Source organism: Ambystoma mexicanum, chromosome 1p (genome assembly GCF_040938575.1).
Source record: "Ambystoma mexicanum isolate Mex_15411 chromosome 1p, UKY_AmexF1_1, whole genome shotgun sequence".
Lineage (NCBI taxonomy): Eukaryota > Metazoa > Chordata > Amphibia > Caudata > Ambystomatidae > Ambystoma > Ambystoma mexicanum.
In genome coordinates, this window is record NC_090921.1 from 1089310160 (window position 1) to 1089315792 (window position 5633).

Here is a 5633-nt window from a genome sequence, read left to right on the forward strand (position 1 = left end):
TGAACCGACTGAGTCTGAACCAGGAGACTACAAACGCCTTGTAGTCCCACAAGAGAACAGACAACAGTTCTTACAACTAGCCCATGAGATACCTTTGGCTGGTCACTTGAGTTTCAAGAAGACCAAGGAAAGGCTCTCACTCTACTTTTATTGGCCAAAGATGGGGGCTGAAGTAGATAGATATTGTAAGAGCTGCCATACCTGCCAGACTTCTGGTAAGGTTGGTTCCAAGAATGTGGCACCTTTAGTGCCTCTCCCAGTTGTGGGAGTCCCATTTGAGAGGGTAGGGATTGACATTGTTGGTCCCCTTGATCCTCCAACCTCCTCAGGCAACAGGTTTATACTTGTTGTAGTAGACCATGCTACTAGGTACCCTGAGGCAATTCCTATGAGGACTGTTACAGCTCCGGCTGTGGCTAAGGCCCTCCTTGGTATTTTCACCAGGGTTGGGTTTCCTAAGGAAGTAATCTCTGACAGGGGATCAAACTTTATGTCCCACTACATGAAAGCCATGTGGAAAACCTGTGGAGTTACTTACAAGTTCTCAACAGCATACCACCCTCAGACAAACGGGTTGGTTGAAAGGTTTAACAGAACCATGAAGAGCATGATAGGTGCTTTAGAGGAACCCCTTAAGAAAAAGTGGGACCTTCTACTGCCATGCCTTCTCTTTGCTTATAGAGAAGTCCCTCAGGAGGGAGTAGGCTATTCTCCCTTTGAGCTTCTCTATGGCCATCCAGTCAGAGGTCCATTGGCCCTGATTAAGGAGGGATTGGAAGGTGCTCCTCCCCCCAAGCCAGTCAGAGTGACTGACTATGTGATAGGTCTCCGGAGGAGAATGTCGCACATGATGGCAGAAGCAAGTGACAACTTGAAAGCTGGTCAAGCTCTGGTCAAACATTGGCATGACCAGAAGGCTAACATGGTTGAGTTTACTCAAGACCAGCTAGTTCTAGTTATGCTTCCAACAAGGCAGAGGGCCTTGCAAGACCAATGGATGGGACCCTTCAAGATTGTGGGAAAACTTGGAGAGGTCAACTATCTGGTGGATCTGGGCAGACCCAGGGAAGCTCCTAGAGTCTTCCATACCAACCGACTAAAAGCATACATCTCCAGGCCTGATGTAGGAGCCTTGCTTCTAGCTTCAGCTGCAGAGGAAGAAGAGAGTGAATCTCTCCCTGATCTCCTCAGAGGTGTGCCTTTAGATGAAAAAGTTGAAGGAGTCAATCTCTCTTCAGACCTGACACCTGAGCAACAAGAGGAGTGCAAATCTATGTTAAATCAGTTTGCCTCCCTGTTCTCACTGTCCCCAGGCTTGACCCCTTGGGGCCAGCATGAGATACTCACTGGTGACTGTCTGCCAGTCAAAAGCAGAGGGTACAGAATGTCAGAACATATCAGAACCCACATCAAAGGAGAGGTCAAGAAGATGCTTGATCTCGGGGTAATAGAGCCCTCTACCAGTCCATGGTCTAGCCCAGTTGTGTTAGTACCAAAGGCAGGATCCAAAGACTTGAGATTCTGTGTGGACTATAGAGCTCTAAATGCAGTCACCAAGACTGATGCCCACCCTTTGCCCAGGACAGATGAGTTGGTGGATAAACTTGGTGCAGCCAAGTACCTCAGCACATTTGACCTAACGTCAGGCTATTGGCAAATAGCCCTGACAGACCATGTCAAGGAGAAAACTGCATTTTCAACCCCAGTTGGCTTGTACCAGTTTAAGGTCATGCCTTTTGGACTAAAAAATGCACCTGCCACATTCCAAAGGATGGTGAACCAAGTTCTGGCTGGGATGGAAGATTTCTGCATGGCATACTTGGATGACATTGCAGTCTTCAGCCACTCCTGGGAAGAACATGTGAACCACCTAGGACATGTGTTGCAGGCTCTGGAACAGGCCCATTTGACAATCAAAGCCAGTAAGTGCCAGATTGGTCAAAGTAAAGTGGTCTACCTTGGACATGAGGTAGGAGGTGGAGAAATAAGGCCTTTGCCCAGCAAGATTGAAGCTGTGCAAAATTGGACAACACCAACTACTCAAACCCAAGTGAGAGCTTTTCTAGGCCTCACTGGATCTTACAGGAATTTCATTGAGAACTATGGGACCATGGCTTCTCCACTGAATGTAATCTCCTCTCCCAAATTCCCTAAAAAGGTAAAATGGAATGAGGAGTGCAATCAGGCCTTTGAAAAACTGAAGAGAGCTCTTTGCCAAGCTCCAGTATTGAGAGCTCCTGACTACCACCAACCTTTCATTGTACAAACTGATGCTTCCAATGTAGGTATAGGTGCAGTTCTAAGCCAACTGGATGAGAAGGGTAGGGAGCACCCCATTTGCTTCATCAGTAGGAAACTGAAGGATCCTGAGACAAGGTGGGCAACTATCGAAAGAGAATGCTTTGCTATTGTGTGGGCACTGAAGAAGTTTAGGCCATACTTGTATGTTTCTACTTTTGTTATTCAGACTGACCACCAACCCTTGAGATGGTTAATGCAAATGAAAGGGGAAAATCCAAAACTATTGAGATGGTCAATCTGCCTGCAAGGGTTTGATTTCACCATTGAGCACAGGTCAGGGTGTCACCATCAAAATGCTGATGGACTCTCTAGGATGTATATCATCGACTAGAGGTATGAGGTTCATCCAGGAGTGGATTAAATCCTCCTGTCCCTTAGTCTGGGGGGGGCGAGTGTTAGGGAGAATTCTCTGTTTAGGCTGAATTTCCCTACCTAGTGAGTCCCCCAGCAGCTTTGCTGGATTTCTGGGGTTTCTTTTTTTCTCCTGCCAAGAGTGAGACTCTTTTACCCTCACTCTTGGACATGTTGAAGTGTGTTTTCTTGGTTAAACCTTGTGTTGAATGGGCTATGGGGTCTTTTACTCCATAGGGCCTCCTGTATTTTTGTGATATGGGTTACACAACACCCTCTGTGCCGTGACCCAGGGGTGTCCTAGGGACTCCCCAACATAGACTCCATACCCTGGGACTGACTACTGTCTCCCAGGGCATGTAAAGTCACCAAAGACTTTGCTAGTCTTGAAACCTGAACAGAACCAGTACAAACCATCATATTGTGGACGTACTGGCTGGGGCAATTCGATTGCCCCAGGGTCTGTTAGTCGAGGGGGCACGTCTCCGTCCCCCCTGATCGAGTTTTGGCTGGTGGCAGTGGAAACTACTTTTTATATTCGACCGCGAATATTTCCCTATGGGATTTCCCATTGTTTTAGGCTAACACATTTAATTATTTATTTACGGTAGCCTTAAACATACCGCCGGTTTATATATTTATTATTATAACTCCGGCTGGGACTTTTTGCCAAAACTTGATTCTAAAATGGCGTTGGCGTTCGCCTCTGTAACTCTGACCCAAAGTGGAGCCCTTTGTTCCACTTTTGGCGGGCTTCTCCACAGAAGCCCTCCAAAGTGGTGCCACTCTGTCTGGGGTACTTAGGAGGGGTGGAGGGGGATTTAGGCACCCTGGACTGAGTTACCTTGGTAACTCAAGTCGCACTCCGTCCTGATTGGCCCAAGTGGTGAGCCGGCCGGCTCACCACTTAGCATGTTTGAGTGACAGCTAAAACGAAGAGAAGCCCTCCTCTAGCGCTTCTCCAAAATTAAATGTTATAATATAGAGACTTTCTCGTTTTTAGGTTCCATTTGTCATTTTTATTCAGAATTCTATTGTGCTGTAAACAAATAGGGATTCCTTTTTACATCTTGAACATAACATATAAGTTGATGGGAAGACAAAAGAATGCAAAATTTAAATTGGTTTAAAGTTTTTCGTTGAGTTCACTAAGTTGCTGTGTCCCACGTTGTCACTTGAAAGTTGCGAAGCCTTAGTATAATTCACTCGACATTTGGGTTGATGGAGAGACAAAAGAATTCAAAATTTAGATTGGTTCTAAGTTTTTAGTTGAATTCACTAAGTTGCTGTATCCCACGTTGTCACTAGAAAATTACGAAGCCCTAGTTTAATTCACTAGGCAGTATTGGCCTCAATTTGAATTGGTTCAAAGTTTAGTCAATGTTGTCTTCACGTTGTTGCTCGAAAATTGCGAAGCCCTAGTTTAATTCACTAGGTAATATTATCCTCATTCACTAGGTAATATTATCCTCAACACGTGTTTCTCCGCCACATGGTTTATGGCGGTTCTTCAGGAGGAATTTGTAGGTAGATAGGCAAATGGAAAGATCTGAGAGGAAAAAGGTGGGAATAAAGAAAAAAATGGGCAATTTTGAACAGAGTGTTTTATGTTGACGTTTATACAGTCAATGTTGAGTTAGATACTTACAACTAAATATCAAATCTTGTTCATGTATATGATGGTTCCTTTGATGTAGGTAATATTATTAATTCCATCCGGTTTGGTCTGAAAGAGTGAAGAGCATCTAGTTTATATTTGTATCTCTGGGTCAAAGGTACTTTCCAAAAAAATCTAGTCATAATCATCCTTATTTGTTATACTTCAATAGTTCAGTATTATCTTCATGTACAACTGATTCCTGGATTTTGACAATGTAAATGAACTCATATGTTGCCTTGGAACAGTACGGTTTGGTTTAGTATCTAAGTTTGCTTATGCGGACTTTGAACTTAAAGACTGTTCGAAGCAACGAAGTTAGTCTAAATACCAAGTTTTCTTAAGAATTGTAAATAGTTGTAAAAGACCTTGCTTACCATGTGAACGGTGTTTTCCTCGCTCTCTCGATACTGTCTGATGTGGTCAGTGAACTCCACATGTTGTGAATGGGTTTCACATAGAGTCGCGTGCGGAGTGACGTCATGCGTGTGTCGCGTGCGGAATGACGTCATTCGCACGTTGCATCACGTGATGACTTCACGCGCACGTATCTAATGATTGTTTATATTTTTAAGAGCGCCATATTTGCTTGATCCAATTCTAGTGTTCCTGTAGCCTTGTATTTGTTGCAAAATTTACAAAGTAATATAGAGGTAAATATCTCTTATTATGATTTACAAAAAATGACATATCTCCTGGTCTGTGTTAAGACCTGTATGGCAAGTGTCCATCATACAAATCCATCTTGCTTCTTGTTGTCGAAGTCTTAATTGTAGATTCCCTCCTCTTGGGGCCGGTTTCAATTTTACTATTCCGTAGAATTTTATCTGACTGATCTGAGAAGGATGATGTGATTCTGTGAAATGATTGGCTATTGGTGATCTTGTATCTCTGTTGGTAATAGCCCTGATATGTTCACTGATTCTTGTCTTGAGTTTTCTGATCGTGCTCCCAATGTATAATTTTTTGCATGCGCACTGAATGATATATATAACAAATTGACTATTGCAATTGATCAGCTGTTGTATGGTGAAGTTGGTGCCGTTGGGTTTGATGGCGGTTGTTTTACCATTTTCTGCATATTGGCACATGGAGCATTGACCACATTTGTAATAGCCTTTGATAGGTTTTTGAAGCCACATTGTTTGTATAGTGGATTTTTCATCAGGATATTTCAACTCAAAATGTGACGGACTGAGCATTTTTTTGAGATTGCTTGCTTTCTTGAAAGTGATGGTAGGTTTGACTTCCAGGATCGGTGTAAGGTCACAATCTGATTTAAGGATGTTCCAGTATTTGCTAAGAATTTTCCGAATGATTGAAT

At 43.5% G+C, this 5633-nt stretch overlaps 1 long non-coding RNA gene across 1 annotated transcript; it reads right to left on the bottom strand.

Annotated features, from left to right (window-relative positions):
• Nucleotides 1-3641: 3641 nt before the first annotated feature.
• Nucleotides 3642-4582, bottom strand: LOC138568892 (uncharacterized). The gene is made up of 2 exons (XR_011302998.1): nt 4301-4582; nt 3642-4201 (listed from the first exon to the last, which is right to left on the bottom strand). It is a non-coding gene; the product is annotated as an uncharacterized lncRNA (long non-coding RNA).
• Between the last annotated feature and the right edge of the window lie 1051 nt (nt 4583-5633).